Below are 17,951 nucleotides of genomic sequence, written 5' to 3'. Positions count from 1 at the left end.
GGTGCTCTCTCCTTTTTCCACTACTGTGGAACTCTCCTAAAGGGAACTCTCCTTCCTTGCTTTCCTGATTCCATTTCTTCCAGCTCATGGTGCCTTAGGGAGTCCTAAGAGAGCTCAGGACAAGGAAGCAGGCTAGGTCTTGAGCGACCTGGAAGATAAAAGATACATGATCAGTCAATCCCAGTATAAAATCCCAGAGGAAGCAGCCAGATCATAAATAAAGTTTCTGATAGATGCTAAGGAATACAAGGGGAGGGGGAAGTCTCTGCCCTCTAGAAATTTACAATCTAGTAAGGGATAGAAGGTACTCTTCTCCCCGTCTTCCTCTCTACTTCCCTTCTCTTTGTCTTTCACACATACATCCTTTTGGTAAATGGTTTGACGCAAGTGCTCTAGAATCAATGAAAGGGGAAGGGTGGGCTAGGAGAGTTTCATGCCGAGGATAAACAAGATAAACGATGGACAGGAATTAAGTGGTAGAGAGGACATTTCCAGTGAGCAAAAAAAAGGGATAGTGAAGAATAGGGCCAAATTACTAGGGTAACAGACCGTTGCATCATGCACACTTACCTTACTCCAATCTTGGCAAGCAAGTGAAGACTGAGTGACAGGCCGAACAAGTTCTTACGTTTGGTCAGAATAGAAGTGTTAGCATCAAGTTAAGACCCGGGAAATAAGGACTGCTTCTGATTGCCCTCTAAGAAACCCAGGAAGGCACCAAGAAAGCAAAGTTTTCTCATTAAATGAAAACTACTGCAGGACCTTGGAGCCAGTATCCAACAGGGAAAAAAAGGGGGGGGGAAAGAATTCTTTCTCTCTAAGAACTGAGATTGTTTCCTGCACAAGCTGAAGTATGAGGTGATAGAAGGGAGGAGATCTAGTCGACAGTGCTAAACATTTGGAAACAATTTCTTCTCTCTAAGGAACAACATTAGATTAATCTTCATTTCCGTGCTAGGGTATGTTCTCTTGAAATAGCCTCCTGCTGCCCTGAGTAATCCAATTAGCTTCTTCCTCCAGCAGCAAAGCTCCTAATTGTGTTTGCATTTGGGGATCTGTCTTGCCTCTTCAATAGATCCTTGTTCACTCTTGATAATAGTCAACATGCAGGCAAGTCTATGCATCCTGCCCATTTGTAAGCCTGCAATAATCTGGTTTTCCAAAGAAAATGATAAAAACTAGTGACTGGCCACAAATTCAAGTAATTCAAAAATTCATGACTGGCCACAAATTCAGGTAATTCATCAAATATTCTCAATTCAGTTCAAAAAACACTTATTAAGAGCCTTGTTGTTTGTCCTTCGTTCTCGAAGAGGACCATGACATCAGAGAGGTGATGCCATAACATGCAAGTAAATTGGATTTATGTGAGGAAAGGATTTGCAAAGTCAACAAATTCACTTACTCCTCCAGAACCATCTGTATTCAGTGGAAAGGTGTAAATTAGGATGACTGAGGAAAGAAAGAGGCAGCATATTGAGAGCTGGTCTTGAAATCAAGAAGTACAAGTCCCAAGTTTTGACATATAGTGACTGTGGACCAATCACTTAATATCTGTGCTCTCAACTGTAAGTCACCAAGTGTTGATCTGCATTGGTGGGAAGACCAATGTCATCCAAGAGTTCCCTAAACTGGTGACAACATATGATCTAATCTTTATTCACAAGACACCAGTGATGAGTGCAAGAGGAAAGGATCTTACAGTTTAGTATAAATAGCCTTTATTGAAGTCATTGCCTTTGTGTTGAGACTAAAGAGTGTGTCTACATAAGTACAAGTTGTAACATTAAACATTTTTTAAAAAAGGAATATCAACAGTTATAACAATCATGTATACCATGGCTCATAAACACATTTTAGAAGCATTTTCAATTATTTATAACATTATTTATATAAGTGTGTATATGTTATGTATAGAACTACTCTCAATCAACTATGAAACATGATTACCTTTTTCCAGTATGAGCTACAGTGTTAACACACAAAAAGCATACTTGTTTTATTTATGAAATCAGAATGTAATATTTCTTGTAAAAAAAATTTTTAAGCTTTCCAATAAGAATCATTACATCAATGAACCAATGTAAAGAGTGCAATTTGAATAACCATCTCAAAGCACTAAATTAAGTATGAGTAATATAGACTTGGGCTGAAATTTAGCAATAATGCAGTCCAAATGAATCTGCTTGGGAAATTGCTCATATCACAATATTGAGGGCAATTCTGGTCTGAAATCTCTATATACCTGAATATAATTCTTTGTTGCAAGGACAAAGCCATTGTAAAGCATCCATCCATTCTGGCTTGTGGTCCAGAGTAGTTTGAAGGATGCAACTGCACTTCTTGCTTATCCTTTACTCTTAAGCAATATCCTTCCTGTTCATTATAAAAGTACCACCTGCATAAAATACCGAGTAACCAAAGCTTCTATTATATCTAATAGGCTTTGCTTGTGAAGTTTATATTTCTACAAGGCAAATTAAATCTTCCCATGATTCATGACAGCTGCTGGCATACATTGGCTACACACATCAGGACCTGTAGTTAATGAAATTGTCATAACATCACTGACTCATGATTTTATTTAAAAGTGCAGCAAATGATCAGTATGGTCAGATGATCTCCATCTAAGTGGGTAAATGTTATCTTGGCTTCATATGCTGCATTCTTGTCCCCTATGGGACAAATAACACTGGGACTGACAGCATAGCAATAATAGAACTTCATTATAACAGTTGTAGTCACAATTTGCAATAACTTTTTTAATAAGATGTAGATGCAATGGAAATTTGGCTATCATGGATCCTAATTCAATCTCTGTCATTTAAAGCATCTAAGAAAGAATTCAAAATCTCCAGGGCTCTCATCAGTTTCAGGAGCTAGTAAATCTATTAAATCGAGTGTACCAACTCACCTATCTAAGTTTCTTCAACTGTAGTGCTACTGAACCCAAATTAGCATTACATATTTTTCCATTTCACAAATTCTGTTTTTCAACTAATTGGTTTCTTTTTCATATCTATTTTGTAAGGAATTATATGCTTTTTCCATTTCATCAAACCTATTTTGTAGGAAATTACATGCTTTTCCCATTTCATCATATCTATTTTTAAAGGAATTTTCTTCACAAAACTTGTTTTTCCCTTTCCATACCTGTAATGTTCTTCTCTAAAATGTAATGTTCTCTGTTGAAGTTTTCTTGGGGGTCTCTGGAGGCAGCCTCCAGGCTTCGTGGTCCAGAGTAGTTGAAGGATGCAACTGCACTTCTTGCTTATCCTTTACTCTTAAGCAATATCCTTCCTGTTCATTATAAAAGTACCACCTGCATAAAATACCGAGTAAAGGAGGCCTTCGTTTCAGTTCAGGCAAGTCCAAATACTTTGTCTCCTTCACTTGGGGCTTGGCTAGTTTTTCTGGAGGTCTATCTCCTTGGTTCCGAAAACTTGAGTTCCTGTCTGCCTTCTCTGGTTTCTGAATCTCCCCGACTGTCTCTGAATTCAAAGGTTTGTGCTTCAGCCTCCAGCCACCACAAAGGTAGGAGATGGAATGAATCTGTCTCAGCCTCCAAGCGCTTCTAGTGCACTTGTACTTCTGGCCCTGAGAAATTCTCCCTTATATGCTCTACACTGAGTATACACCAATCATCATATCACTAGGAAACCATTATTCCTGTAAGATTAAATCAATGCTAAACTAGATTTAACCATTGTCTCCTCAATTCCACTTAGTACCTTGTTTCAAATTCTAACCCATAACACATATCCTCTTGCAAAGATTTCCTTTCCCCATTTTTCTTCTAACTTTTAAGATCCTTTTTGAAATCTTCCAAGAAACCCTTGTGGAATGGGGACCAACTCATATCATCGTTTGGGGTTTCATCTGGAGTTGATTTGCCTTTAGGAACACTTCAGGCTTTGAGATCTGTTCTCTCTCCATAAAAGCTGTCTGTGGTCAGAGTTCTTTTTGCTTTGGTTGGGCAATAAGCTTCTGCTGTGCAGCCAGGACCAGAAATTAAAGTATTGGTGGTGAGGAGTATCTTGTGTGAGCCACCCTACCACATCCTTGCCTCTTAAAGAGATTTAGTTTTTTATTATTTTATCATTACTATAATTGTCAATATTCCCTTTCAGATCCCTAGACAATATTGTGGCTTATGGGAGTAAATGGATACTTTGACTTTAAGTATTTAACAAACAAACAACAAGACTAGAAGACTGGAAGCACAGACTAGTGGATGGAGCATTAGACATTATGTCAAGATTTTGCTGTTCATTCAAATCAACTCCATGATTCCATGTACCATATCAGGCCAGGCTTTTCTTTCCTCCACTAAATCTTTTGAAGTCAATCAAGTTCATGCTCATTGTTTCCATAACACTGTCTATTTCATTCTCTGCCATTATCTTTTCTATTTGCTTTCTATTTTTTTCCAATGAATCCCATCTTCTCATGATGTAACCAATACATTTAAATTTCTCCTTCAGAATTTGACCTTCCAGTGAATAGCCTGGATTAATATCTTTAAGTATGAATTGATTTTTACTTCATGCTGTCCAAGGGATCCTCAAAAGTCTACTCTAGTACCACTATTCAAAAGTATCAATTTTGCAGTATTCAGTTTTCCTTATAGTCCAACTCTCACAGCCATACATTGCTACTGAAAAAACCATAGGCTTGACTATATAGACCTTTATCAGCAAAATGATGTCTGCTTTTTAGTATGTTGTCCAGATTTGCCATAGCTTTCCTTCTGAGGAGGAAGTATCTCTTAATTTCATGACTATAGTTACTGTCTGTGATAATCTTAGAACCCAAGAATATAAAATCGACACACCTCCATTTCTTCTTCCTCTATTTTTCAGGAGGTGATGGGACACCAAGAGCCTAGTGTTGGGGATTTTGGGTGGGTGGGATGTTAAGTTTCAAAACAGCTTTTTCTCTTTTTTCATCTGTGTCAAAAGGTTTCTTAATTCTTCAGTTTCCATCACCAGAGTGGTATCATCTACATATATGAAATTATTGATATTTCTCCTGGTAATCTTAATTAATCTTAATTACCAGCTTTTGACTCATCCAACCTGGCATTGGGCATTGTGTGTTCTACACATAAGCTAAATAGATAAAGTAACAATATACAGCCTTGTCGTCTTATATATTCAATTTTAAACCCATTAATTGTTCCATGTTTCTTGGTCTGAATATGGTTTCTTCAGGAGACAAGTAAGATGATATTTGAGAATTTGTCAATTTTTTGTGATCCACAGTGAAAAGTTTTAGTGTAGTTAAAGAAGCAGAATAGATGTTTATCTGAACTCCTTTGCTTTCTCCATAATCCAGTGAATATTGACTATTGGTTTTTAGTTGTTCTACCTCTTCAAAAAGTAATCTGCTCTTCTAGTAATTCTTACCTTCCTGGTGCATGAAATAAGTACAGTAGTTTGATAATTTGAACATTCTTTGGCATTGCTCTTTTGTAGGTTTGAAACATAAACTGATCTTTTCTCAATCCAGTAGCCACTATTGAGTTTTCTGAATTTGCTAATATATTGAATATAGCACTTTCATGTTTTAAGATTTTAAATATCTCAGCTACAGATCTATCATACACACACACACCCAGCCTTATTGTAAACAATGATCTCTTTTTTTTAATTATAGCTTTTTACATGGAAAATATATGCATGGGTAATTTTTCAACATTGACCCTTGCAAAAACTTCTGTTTCAACTTTTCCCCTCCTTCCTTCCACCCCCCCCCCCCCCAGATGGCAGATAGTCCCATAAATAACATAAATATGTTAAAGTATATGTAAACAATGATTTCTAAGACCTATTTGATTTCATTCTCCAGAATGTCTGGATATCTCCAGAATGTTACTTAGATTAACCACACAATTGGGGTTATCATTGGTATCAAGATCTTTCTTATATAGTTCTTATATTGTTCTTTTGCATATTCTTGTTACCTCTTCTTGATTTCTTCTGTTTCTATTAAATCCCTGCCTTTTTTTTTTTTTTTTTTTTTTTTTTTTTACTTCCTTATGCCCATTTTGCATGAAACTTTCCCTGGTATCTCTAATTTTTCTTGAAAAGATCTCGTCTTTCCCATATTATTGCTTTCTTCTATTTCTTTTTATTGTTCATTTAGGAAAACCTGATTTCTTCTTGCTGTTATCAAGAATTCTGCATTTAGTTGGATATATCTTTCCCTTTCCTTCTTTCATCAACTATTTATAAAGTCACATCAAATAGCCCTCTTGCTTTCTTGCTTTTCTTTTACTTTGAGATATTTTTTGGTTGCCGACTCTTGTACAATGTTGCAAACCATTATTATCCAAGTACTTGATCAGATCTAATTATTTAACTCTATTTATAACCTCCATTTCATATTCATAAGTACTTGGGGGTTCAAATACTGCCTCACTTACTGGTTGTGTAACACTGAGCAGCTAGGCAGTGCAGTTGACCCAGAGAACAGAGCTTGAATCAGAAATCAAATTCATCTTTGTGAGTTCAACTCCAGGCTCAGAAACTCACTGTGACCCTGGATAAATCACTTAACTCTGTTTGCTAGTTTCTCATTTGTAAAATGAACCAAAGAAGGGAAATAGCAAACCACTCCAGTATCTTTGCCAAGAAAACCCCAAATAGGGTCATAAAAAGTGGGACATGACTGAACAACAAAAGATCATGAGCAAGTCACATAATGACTCGTTTCCTTTGTATCCTCATCTATAAAATGGCACCATTGGACTTTATATATTTTTAAAGTTCTTTCCAGCTTTAAATCTATGACCTTGTGATCCTATGAAGCATTTTCCATGTTTTCCATGCTAAAACTCCACAGAAGCTTGTAATGAGAAATTAAATATACATCCTAGAGTCATTCTATAGGCATAGTCATGAATTCTGAAATGATAGGTTTCCTCACAGGATGATAGCTTTTCTACATTGGTCACATTTACATTACCCAACAGGATGAAATCACTGATGTTCCTAGATGTGTTCCCTCCAACTGAAGGCTTTCTAACATTCATTAACTATACTTAAGCAATTTATCTCTAGTATGAATTTTCTTATGAGTCTTATAAGTTTGCTTCTGCCTGAAGAACTTTATACTTTTATTACAGAGTCTCTTTCCAATATAGATTCTCTCATGTTCAGTAAGGTAATGTCTCTGAGCCGAGTAAAAACTTTGTCATATTCATTACATATATAGGGTTTCTCTCTAGTGTGAATTTTCTGGTGAACCACAAAGGATTCCCTTCCCATATTCATTACACTCTATATGGTTTCTTCTGAATAAGAGTTTTCTGATGTCCATGGAAATACCTCCAATTTCTGAAGATTTTCCTAGTCATTACATGTTTAAATCTTCAGAAAACAAATTTTACCATTATAAAAACACAGTTTCTACCCCTTTCCTTTCTTCTCTCTTGTGTTCCTTAGCTACCATGCTGTATTGGTATAAAGAAAGCACATGGAAATTTAAAGCACTAATTCTTTTTGTTTTATTTTATTTTTCATTTGTCAAGAATATTTGTACTTATTTTTAAGTCATTGTTTTAGCAAAATTTTGCTCTTCTAGAGAAACAGCTCTGTGAGATAGTAAAAACAGGTAATCCAGACCCTGATTTCTGAAATTCCTGCAATTCTTTCAGTTTTACCTTTACCTCAAAGCAGGAGATTGTGTTTCATTCAGTGATCCTTTACTGAATTTTATCACTCTGTGTTTATCACTCTGCTTGATATGTAGGGGAAAGAGAAGGACATACTGGTCCTACCCTTTAGGAATTTTTAGTGGAATGAGGAAGATAAAATCAATAAACACTGAAAAATACAAAATTGATTATAACTAAAGTTATAACTAAATGGTAGATCATGTGGTACAAGAAAGGCTTTATGAATAACATGGAGGTTCAGGTGATATTTGAGATGTGCTGAATGGAAAGAAGAGTGGGTGAAGAAGAGTGGGTAGGTATTCTTGGTAAGACAAGGCAAGAAGCATTTATTAAGTGCTTGCTATGTGCTAGGTACTGTGCTAAGCACAGAAGGTTCAAATACAAACAAAAAAATAGACTGCCTTCAAGGAGCTTAAGTTTTAAATAGACCTATTTTTTAAAAAATCAAACAAATACTGTTGGAGGAAGTGGGGAAAGACATCAAACAGATCATAAATGAGCTTTCTCAGAAAAAAAAAAACACCAGGACCAGACTGATTTACAAGTGATTTCTATCAAACATTTAAAGAACAATTCCCAAAATAAATAAATGTTTGGAATAATAGACAAAGAAAGGATCCTACCAAAACTCCTTCACTGATACCTAAACCAGGAAGAATAAAAACAAAAAAATCAAAATTATAGACAAATGTTAATAAATATGGATATAAAAATTCTAAAAAAACTAATTAAAATACTACAGTAATATATTACAAAAATTATACATTATAATCAAAGGGAATTAAATCAGGAATACAGGAGTAATTTGACACTATTAATTGATTATATCAATAATAAGAAACTTTTGATTAAATACAACACTCATTTCTATTAAAGACATTTGAAAGTATAGATATAGTTTTTTTCTTAAACTGACAAAAAGCATTCATCTAAAACCATCAGCAAGCACTATTTATAATGGTAATAAGCCAGAAGCTTTCCCTGTAAGATCAGGTTTGAAACAAGGATGGCCACACATTAATATTATTCAATATTGTATTAGAATTTCTAGCAATAGCAATAAGAGAAGAAAATAAAGTAATCAAAATAAGGAACAAAATAATCAAATTTTCTCTTTTGCAGGCTATATGATGATATAGTTTGAAAATCCCAAAGACTAAACTAAAAAATTAGTTGAAAAAATTAATTTTGGCAAAATAGCAGAATATAAAGTAAGTCTACATAAATTATCTGCATTCTTATGTATCACAAACAAAATACTGCAAGAAAAGGTAAAAGCCAAGTAAAGCATCCCACTTTTTTCTTAAATTTTAAGAAATCTTTCTTAAGTAACAAGGAAGAATTATTCAAATCACAGAATTTAAGCATTGGAAGGGACTTCAGATGCTATTTTGTTCTTATAGTATCTAAATAAAAATATTAGGTAAAAAGATGAGAGATTTGAGCATTTATTAAGTCCTTCTATGTGTCAAGTATTGTGCTAAGTTTTAGGAATATAAATATGCCTAGTAGTCAAGACAGTGTCCTCAAGGAGCTTACATTCTAATAGGGGAATATACCAGAAAGGAGATCTAAAAAGGGGGATAGGTGGATGTGACACTGGTTTCTACCAAAATAAGACAAAATTTTCCCTATCAGAACCTGCTATCCCAAGGGCAGAGGCTAATATGGTGGTTGGGAGATGAGGATGCTGACTGGAACAGAAAGGTAATTTATCAATTTATTACAATTGATGAAGAATTATCCCTTCTTTGAAGACCTCTACTTCGATAGATCCCACTGCCACATTCATGTGGCAAATACATTTTGGACTATTCTAATGGGGAAGCTGTAATTAGAAGTGTGTTTCATTTTGGCTAGAAAGCCAGCCAAGATCAGGAGTCTTGCTTTTGATATATATGGGTTTTATAACACTGGACGAGTCATTTAACATCACAATGTTATAGGCCACTCCTTAAATTTAAATCATAGAGAAGGTGATGATCAGCATGAGTAGAATAAGTTTCTTCACCTGACCATTCTCTATGCCAGGGAAATCAGAGGTCCAAGCTCATTCTAATCATTAGGATATATTTTCTTACAGCAAACCTAAATTTACATATCTGTAATTTCTCCTAGTTCTGCTACCTGAGCACAAACAGAACAAGTCATCTTTCCCCTCAAGGCACTTGAGGGCAAGGATTATTTAATTTTATCTTGATCAAAGACAGCATCTCATATAATACCTGGCATCTTTTAGGTGTTTAATAAATATTGTCAATGGATTGATTCTTCTACAGTTAAGTGATGAAGACAGTGAAAAGATATTCTCTTTGTTACAGATGGTAAAGATCTATACCATTACCTCATACCAAAATCTATTTCTTTGCAAACTCTACCCATTGTTTATGATCTTTTTGGGGGCCAATCAGAGAAAATTAAATATCTCTTCTTCATGACAATCCTTCAAATGTTTTTTTTCCCCAGGTTAAGGGGCAAAAATTTGTTAAATGCTGCCTAATAGTGGACAACCTTTCAAACATTAAAGGACAGACATAATGTTCCCCCCACTCCCTGAGTGTTCTCCAGACTTAACTTTCCCAATACTTCAAGTATGGGTCTAACTATATTACTTGCTTGCTTACCCCAGAAGATTCAGTGGGTTCCCATTGCTTTTAGCAGACAACACAAAACTCATCTGCTTGGCATTTATTGCCTTTCACAGTCTGATTTGTATCTATCTTTCCAGACTGATTGTAAATTATTTCTCTTCATTTAATACATTCCAGTCAACCTGGCCTACTTGTTCCCTGACCAGAACATTCAATCTATATACTCTGTGCCTTTGCATAGGTTAACCCTCCATGCCTGTAATAATCTGTGAACTCATTTTACCTTGATTATCATGTAAATTCCTTGAAGCCTAAGATCTTAATTTAACTCCATGTGACTGATAATCTGACAACCTCTGAGATTGTTAAAAAATAAACAGTCAATTCTATGTCAACCTGAACCTTCCCATCCATGATTTCTTTTGCTTTTTTCCCAAAAATGTAATATTTTAAATTTCTGTTTTTCTACTATGTAATGTATACCACCCAACATGAGAGGATGGTTTGAACTATTAGCCAAGCCCCCTATACTTTTCTTTCATACAGGCAGCTGTCCAGTTTACTCATCTTTTGGCTTTTCTCCTTGGGGGTATCAAATTCCAAATTCATTTCATGAAATATTTCTTCATTTTCCAATCAGATTTCATAAATTATATGGTACTATGCCAGTGGCCACTTCAATTGGTTCCTTAACTCAATGTGTTTCAACTTCAATGTGTCTTACAAAAATACAGTATAAAGGCTTTGGTCAAAATAACCAAAATAAATTATAGTAGGTTAGTATTGTCAGGATCCCCATGCCAAGACTCTCTTTTTACTTCCCACTTTATAATATTAGAGGACGCCCTATTTTTCAGAATTAAGGTACAGCAAAGTAAACTGCCCTCAACTTGATATAGCAACAATCCTTTGTACTCACCCTATGGATGAACTCTGCCACAGCAAAATCCCAGAACTGTTTCCACACCAGCCCAGGATGGTCCCCGAGTTCAGACAAGCACCTGAAAGGAACCACCCTCTGGTGATGAAGGCCTGCTATGAATCAAACTTGTCTCATTGTTGCTGTTACCCCTCATTGCCATGACTACAGCTTACTACATAGTAACTGCTATATCTATTAAAATTTGGCTTTCCTTAAACAGATCTATTCCTAGAAGAGACCCTAGTACATATATCCAATTTCCCTCTTCTAATGGAATAAAGAAAACTTTTTGTTTATAACCATTATTAGCTCTTTGGTTTTATTTTATTTTTTAATAGTTAACTGTAGTTAGGATAACCCGTGTGAGCTCTTTGGAATTTTCAGTTAACAGAAAGTTGCATAATTTCTGTTACTGTTTGGTCATTTATTTTCTAGATTTTACACATTCAAACCTGTGACCCATTCAGAACTCACACCAACCCCTCCAGGTATAGAGAGGGCAAAAACTTAGAGGTTTCCCAGGCTATTAGCTGGTAATGAGCAAGGACTTTCTACTTGGGATTTCTCACTAATAAACATGAGATCCAATCAACTTTTCGTTGATATGATTCTGGAATTTACAAAACTAAGAGAGGGGAAGAATTTCATGAAAATGAGATTAAGTTAGTCAAAATAAGGAACTTCCAGATTTTGAATTAGCTTCTGCTTGGTTGTGTTTTCATTCCCCAGGCTCCACTTCTTTTGTGATTATGTACACATATTGTGTTCTTGTCCCCTTAACTTTAGACAAACCTGAGAGCTATTTGTAAGCCACCTTGCTATTCCAGTCAGGTCTAAGCAATTGGAGAACATCCATAGACTGATGAGAACTGAAGTCCCATTTCTCCAATCTCTCTCTAAATATATAAACTCTGTGTGTATGTGTGCGTTTAAATCCCCTATGCTGGCTTTCTTTGTCACTTGCACAAACACAGGTAGATTCCTAGGCTGTGCTTATTCTGGAGCTTCTATAGTAGGGACACAAGTGTTTAAATTACCCACAACCTTCCATAAACCACAACACAGTCAATACATTCCTTCAGCTCAGTAAGTCAAAGATTTTAAAATACTGCTGCACTCAGAGATAGGGAAGGAGGGGAAGGATGGAGGCACCAGTCAATAAAATAGGAAATATCGAAAAAACACAGGCATATTGCACATAATGATATTACTCTGACCAATGTCAATTCTTAATAACATTAGTAATATAACAATCTCAACATGATACTGTAAAGCTTCACTCTGATGTTATTTAGTCAGAAACTCAATTACAACATTTTTCCCCCGTGGAATTAATTGATTCCTGTAATACCATTTTAACTAATAATAGAACAGTGGAAAGGATACTGAACTTGGCATTAAGATAACTTTGATCCATATACTAGCTGTGCTGCTGACTACCTGCAGGACTCTGGGTAAGTCATCTGCCCTCAGTTTTTTCATCTTAAAAATGGACATGGGTTACATGTATAAAATCCCTTCCTGCTCTATGCAACTAGGTATTTGATGCATCCGAGACATCTGGGATGTTCTGTATTTTCTTAAAAATAAATTTGCAAAGTAATTGATGAGATTTTAGTTTATTTTCTCACCCTTTTCCTTCAAATAGGGAAACAAAAATGGCATTGATTTAAAGTATATGTGGGCTTCCTCTGCTTTCAGAACCCTTTGCTCACTTCTCCCCCTTGTGGAAGAAGGAAAGTGCAGGAAATCAATTTCTCTCAAGTGCATATTGTAAAAGAAAATTAAAAGAAAGGTTCTTCAAGAGGTCAACTAATCTAAATTTTTCATTTTACAGATAAGGTTCATAGAGGTTGAGTGACTTGGCCAGTGATACACAGAAACCAAGCATCAAAGACAAGATTTGAATGCAGGTCTTCAGGTTCCAGAGTCAAGTTCTTTCTGCTTTCTGTTTTTTTGGAGCTTTCAACAAGCAATTCTCACTAAAGAGAGTGTAATCACAAGGTAGAGAGAGATCTGGAAGGGTGAATGCTATGTACTCCATCAGTTCTGTGATGAATTTTCTTTGCAAATGAATGTTTGCTGTGTGCAAGTGGTGGTGGAGGAGAGGAGAGGAAAGGAAATCCTCTATGGACAGTGGCATTGTCCTAGCAGCTGGGATTGAAAAGACGAAAAATGAGACAATCCCTAGTTTTAAGTAGAATACATTCTATTGAAAGAAAGAATATGTACACATATATGCAAAAAATGTAAAATCATGAAGTAGAGTTACTTTTTGGTTTTGGAAAGAATTAATAACTGGAATCAGATTATAAGAGATAGCAAGCTAATTGTCCTCTTTATCTTTATTCAAGCCTAGGTAAGATAAGAATCTGGAAAGAAACAAAAGAACTTTACTTCCTTTCTTTATAAAGAAGTGTGGTGTAATGGAAAGAACATTGAACCTGATGTCAGAAGTCCTAGATTCAAATTGTGATTCTGACCCTTACCTGTGTCTGACTGTGGGGAGTCACTTAAATTCCCTGAGCCTAGATTGCCTCAGCTGTGACATAGGAACCTGATTTGTGATTTCACTGATTCAGGGAAGTGCCAGAGAAGGAAACTCCTCCTCTAAGATCATTGAGAATTTAAATAATTTGCCTAAGGTTGAACACTCAGTTTGTCTCCAAGGTGAGACCTTCACTATGTTTTCCCAACTCTAAAGCCAACTCTACATCAAAATCCCATGCTGCCTTTCAAAAGATGGGAATGTATGCTTATACTATCTGCATTATAGGGTTGCTGTAAGGAAATCACTTCACAGATCCTAAAGTACTATAGAAATGTGAATTGTCATCATATGGACATGTATAATTTCCTTATGTGAAGAAAAGAATTGTGTTTTATGTTATACCATTTCCAATGCCATTCCCTCATTTAATTAATCTTCTACTTTGTCTTCTTCCTCAGGGATTGCTCATCTCAAAGAGGACCAATGTTTGTGAATTCTCTTTTTTTTTTTTAATTTTTTTTTTTTTTTTTTTTTGTGAATTCTCATAGTGATGTTGTAGTTATTGAGTTGTTTTTCAGTTATGTCCAACTCTTCATGACCCCATTTGGTATTTTCTTGGCAAAGATCCTGGAGTAGTTTGCCAGTTCCTTCTTCAGTTAATTCTACAGATAAAAGAACTGAAGCAAATAGAGTTAGGTGACCTGTTCAGGATCACACAATAAGTGTCTGAGGTCAGATTTGAACTCATATACAGTGATTTTAAATCCTTTTACAAGGTTAATTTAGTCAATATGTTTGCATATTCCTTTCTTCTTTGTGGAAGAAATCACTGATTCTGCCCTAATCTTTAAAACAAATGAGACACATATCAGTCTGAAAAGATGACCTCACCAATTTAATAAATGGCCATATGGATCAAGAATACATCAGTGCAATGGACTACTACATTACCATATGTAAATACCCAAAAGATCTGTGATTTCTTCAGAGTAGAGAATAACCTCCATGAAAATAAAGGTTGTTTGGCATGTGACATAGTAGATAACTCCTAAGAAATTGTTCAAAATACAAAATTATTTGCTTACAGAAAGAGTTAGGGAGTGTCAGGGATGGGATTTGAACTAATTCCTACACTATAGCACTACATTATACTATTTTGCACTGATATTACTGAATACTGAACATGAAAAATATCCTAAAATATGGAAAAATCTACTTAAAACAATGCTAAGTGAAAAAAAGAACTAGAATTGAGAATTATAAAAAATAGGGGTACAGAAAATGTACAATCATAAACACAAGAATTTACAGCAGTAATTATTGACAAGTTAATGTCTATGTGAGCAAATTAACTTTTTTATTATAAAGTTGATTAAATGTGCAGAGAACATCTTAAATCATCCTGCATGGAAATGAGCTTAGGATAAGTCATAGAGCAGATCTACTTTTGGATTCCCATTGTCCTCAAGAACCTGTGCCACTGGATTTTAAAGAGATACTTTTAAATGGATTAAGTAACTATAGGGTTGCTAAGTTTCAGTATCTCCTGGTCCTTTTATCCTCTTGAATTTTAAACATGAACTGAATTATTAGCTATTAAGAATTTACTGAAGACCAGTTACTCTTGCAAATAATTGGCATCTGGTACCTCTACAACACCCCATGTCATCCTGTGTTTTCCTGGAATTGAAATGATAGCAATTCCTATAAGGAAGTTGTGTTTTTAACTTTAGGTAGAGGACATACTATGGAAAATACAGACTAGAGTCTACAATTATGCCTAGTTGACAGATACAGTAGAATTCTCTTGGGTTTGAGGTTGATATCCTTGGTAGGTAGATAAATGGAGCTGCTAACATTTCTATATATTTCAAAAGCTATGAAATATTTAAAGGAGATGCATACTAAGAAACTGTGAGATATTTTAGCCTTTAAGCCAGCCATACTTTTGTTTATAAAGAGTTTATGGATAGGTCAAAAGATTAGTTTTATAAAATTTCTTAATTATAATTTTTTTGAAAATGGAATTATCTAGAAATTATATATTAATTTTCATGGACTTTGCATGGATCTATCCATTTAACAAAATTAGATGTTTAGTAAGTATAAGGCACTGTGCTAGGACCAGGGAGAGATTAGAAGATTAATACAATGGGTCAATTTCTTTAGGTAACTTATCTAGTGTTCAGCACCATATCCAATAATTGTACTGAAGCTAACTGCCTAGCTGGTTCAGCACTGATATTGTGGACAGTACCAAGAATACTTTGGCCAACCACCCTGCCTCTTCAGTCATGCACTTGTACAACTTGCTGGGTCACTTTTAGCTTAGCCACTTAATTAAACTGGACAATTTTTATTTATTGATTGATTTTTGGCTTGCAAGCCTCCAGGCTATCAGGAAGGTGTGACTACTTTGTCTACATTTTCTGATTTCTCTGCAGTGAGAATATTTTTTATCATGGGCTATATCACTTGTATGAGAGTGTATATGTGTTTATTGTCTTGTGGCAACATGGCAAGACAAAGATATTTATTATTTTGCAAAGAGATGAGGTTTTGATGAGAAAGACTATTAGATGCCTCTTCTAATAAGACAGATCAGGTAAACTTCTGTAACATAAAATAGTATAAAAGTTGAGAAATTTAAAAAGCTGAGTTCATAGGAGATCTAATTTAATGATCCTGACATATTCAGCAAGGTCACAGTGTTTTTTATATGTATGTATATATGTTTACATGTATATACACATATTTACATATATGTGCATATATTCAAATCTGTGCTATTATAATTTCCCCCTTTAATGCAATCATTTTTATGACAGCAGACAATATTTTGAAGTTAATTATATATCATAATCATTTCTTGTGCAAGTTAAGGACAGAATTAGAGATAGGATTTTGTTTTCTTTCTCTTTCATGTATTTCTTTTTAAAATTCAATTTTATTTTATTTTCAATTTTGAATTCTTTCCTTTGAATCTCTTCCCCCTCCTCTCCAATCCAATGAAAAGATTTGCATAATGATGAAAAACAAATTCTTCATTGGCCATGTGCAAAAAAAGAAAGAAGAAAATATGCTCCAGTTTACTCTCCAAATTTATCTTCTCTCTATCTGCATGTTCAATTTTTTTTTCAAATTGTTCTAAGCTGTTAATCATTAGGAAAAGATTTAAATGACTGTCATTCAAAATGATTAAATCAAAAAATCTTAAAAGAAGGAAGGATATCATACTGTCATTAATGAGGAATTTATTTCTCCATTTCTTTATTATTAAGATTTCTGATTGTTAAGAAGTACTTTTTTATATTGAGTTGAAATCCTCTTTATAACATCTACCCACTAGTCCCAATTATTCTCTCTAGAGAGAGATAAAATAAAGTATAATACTTATTCCAAATGAAAGGTTTTTGGGTACTTGAAAAGTGTAAAAATCTGTGTTTCCCACCCCTTCAAGTCATTTCTTCAGACCAAATACTCCTAGGGTTTTTAAATTTTATTTAATTTTATTTATTTTAGCTTTTTCTTTTTCTTTTTTTTTTTTTATTTAATAGCCTTTTATTTACAGGATATATACATGGGTAACTTTACAGCATTAACAATTGCCAAACCTCTTGTTCCAATTTTTCACCTCTTACCCCCCCCCACCCTCTCCCCTAGATGGCAGGATGACCAGTAGATGTTAAATATATTAAAATATAAATTAGATACACAATAAGTATACCTGACCATATTTTAGCTTTTTCTATTGCTAAGACATAGCTTTGGATATACCCATCATGCCTTTTCAAATTAGTATTTTACTAACATACAATATCTAAGTAACTATTAAAGTTTTCATATCTTCAGAAATTTGAAAAGTAGACAGGATTACAAGAGTAGCATACATATATGTATGTATTCATATATGCATACGTACACATGCATGTATGTATTCCTACTTTCTAGTTTGGTGAACTTGCTTCAATTAATCTGAGATTAGGATGATTTTTTTTATCCAACTTCTTTTCTTTGACATTCAGTACTCTTCACTTTACAGCTTTATGGCATACTCAATGTTCTAGCCAAACAATCTACTAGTGTTATATGAAGGAAAGAGAACTGAAGTTGGAGTCAAAGGACCTGAATTTGAATCTCAGCTCTGTCATTCATTTTCTTTGTGGCCAGGGTCAAATCACTTGACCCTTGGGCCACAGTTGGTTGCATGGATCTCTTCCACATCTAAATCTAGAATTCTGTGACTATATTCTTTATCTCCTAAAT

The sequence above is a fragment of the Sarcophilus harrisii genome, chromosome 3, assembly GCF_902635505.1.
Source record: "Sarcophilus harrisii chromosome 3, mSarHar1.11, whole genome shotgun sequence".
NCBI classification, from domain to species: Eukaryota; Metazoa; Chordata; class Mammalia; order Dasyuromorphia; family Dasyuridae; genus Sarcophilus; species Sarcophilus harrisii.
The sequence above is the reverse complement of the archived record's forward strand: the minus strand, read 5'-3'. Positions refer to the sequence as shown.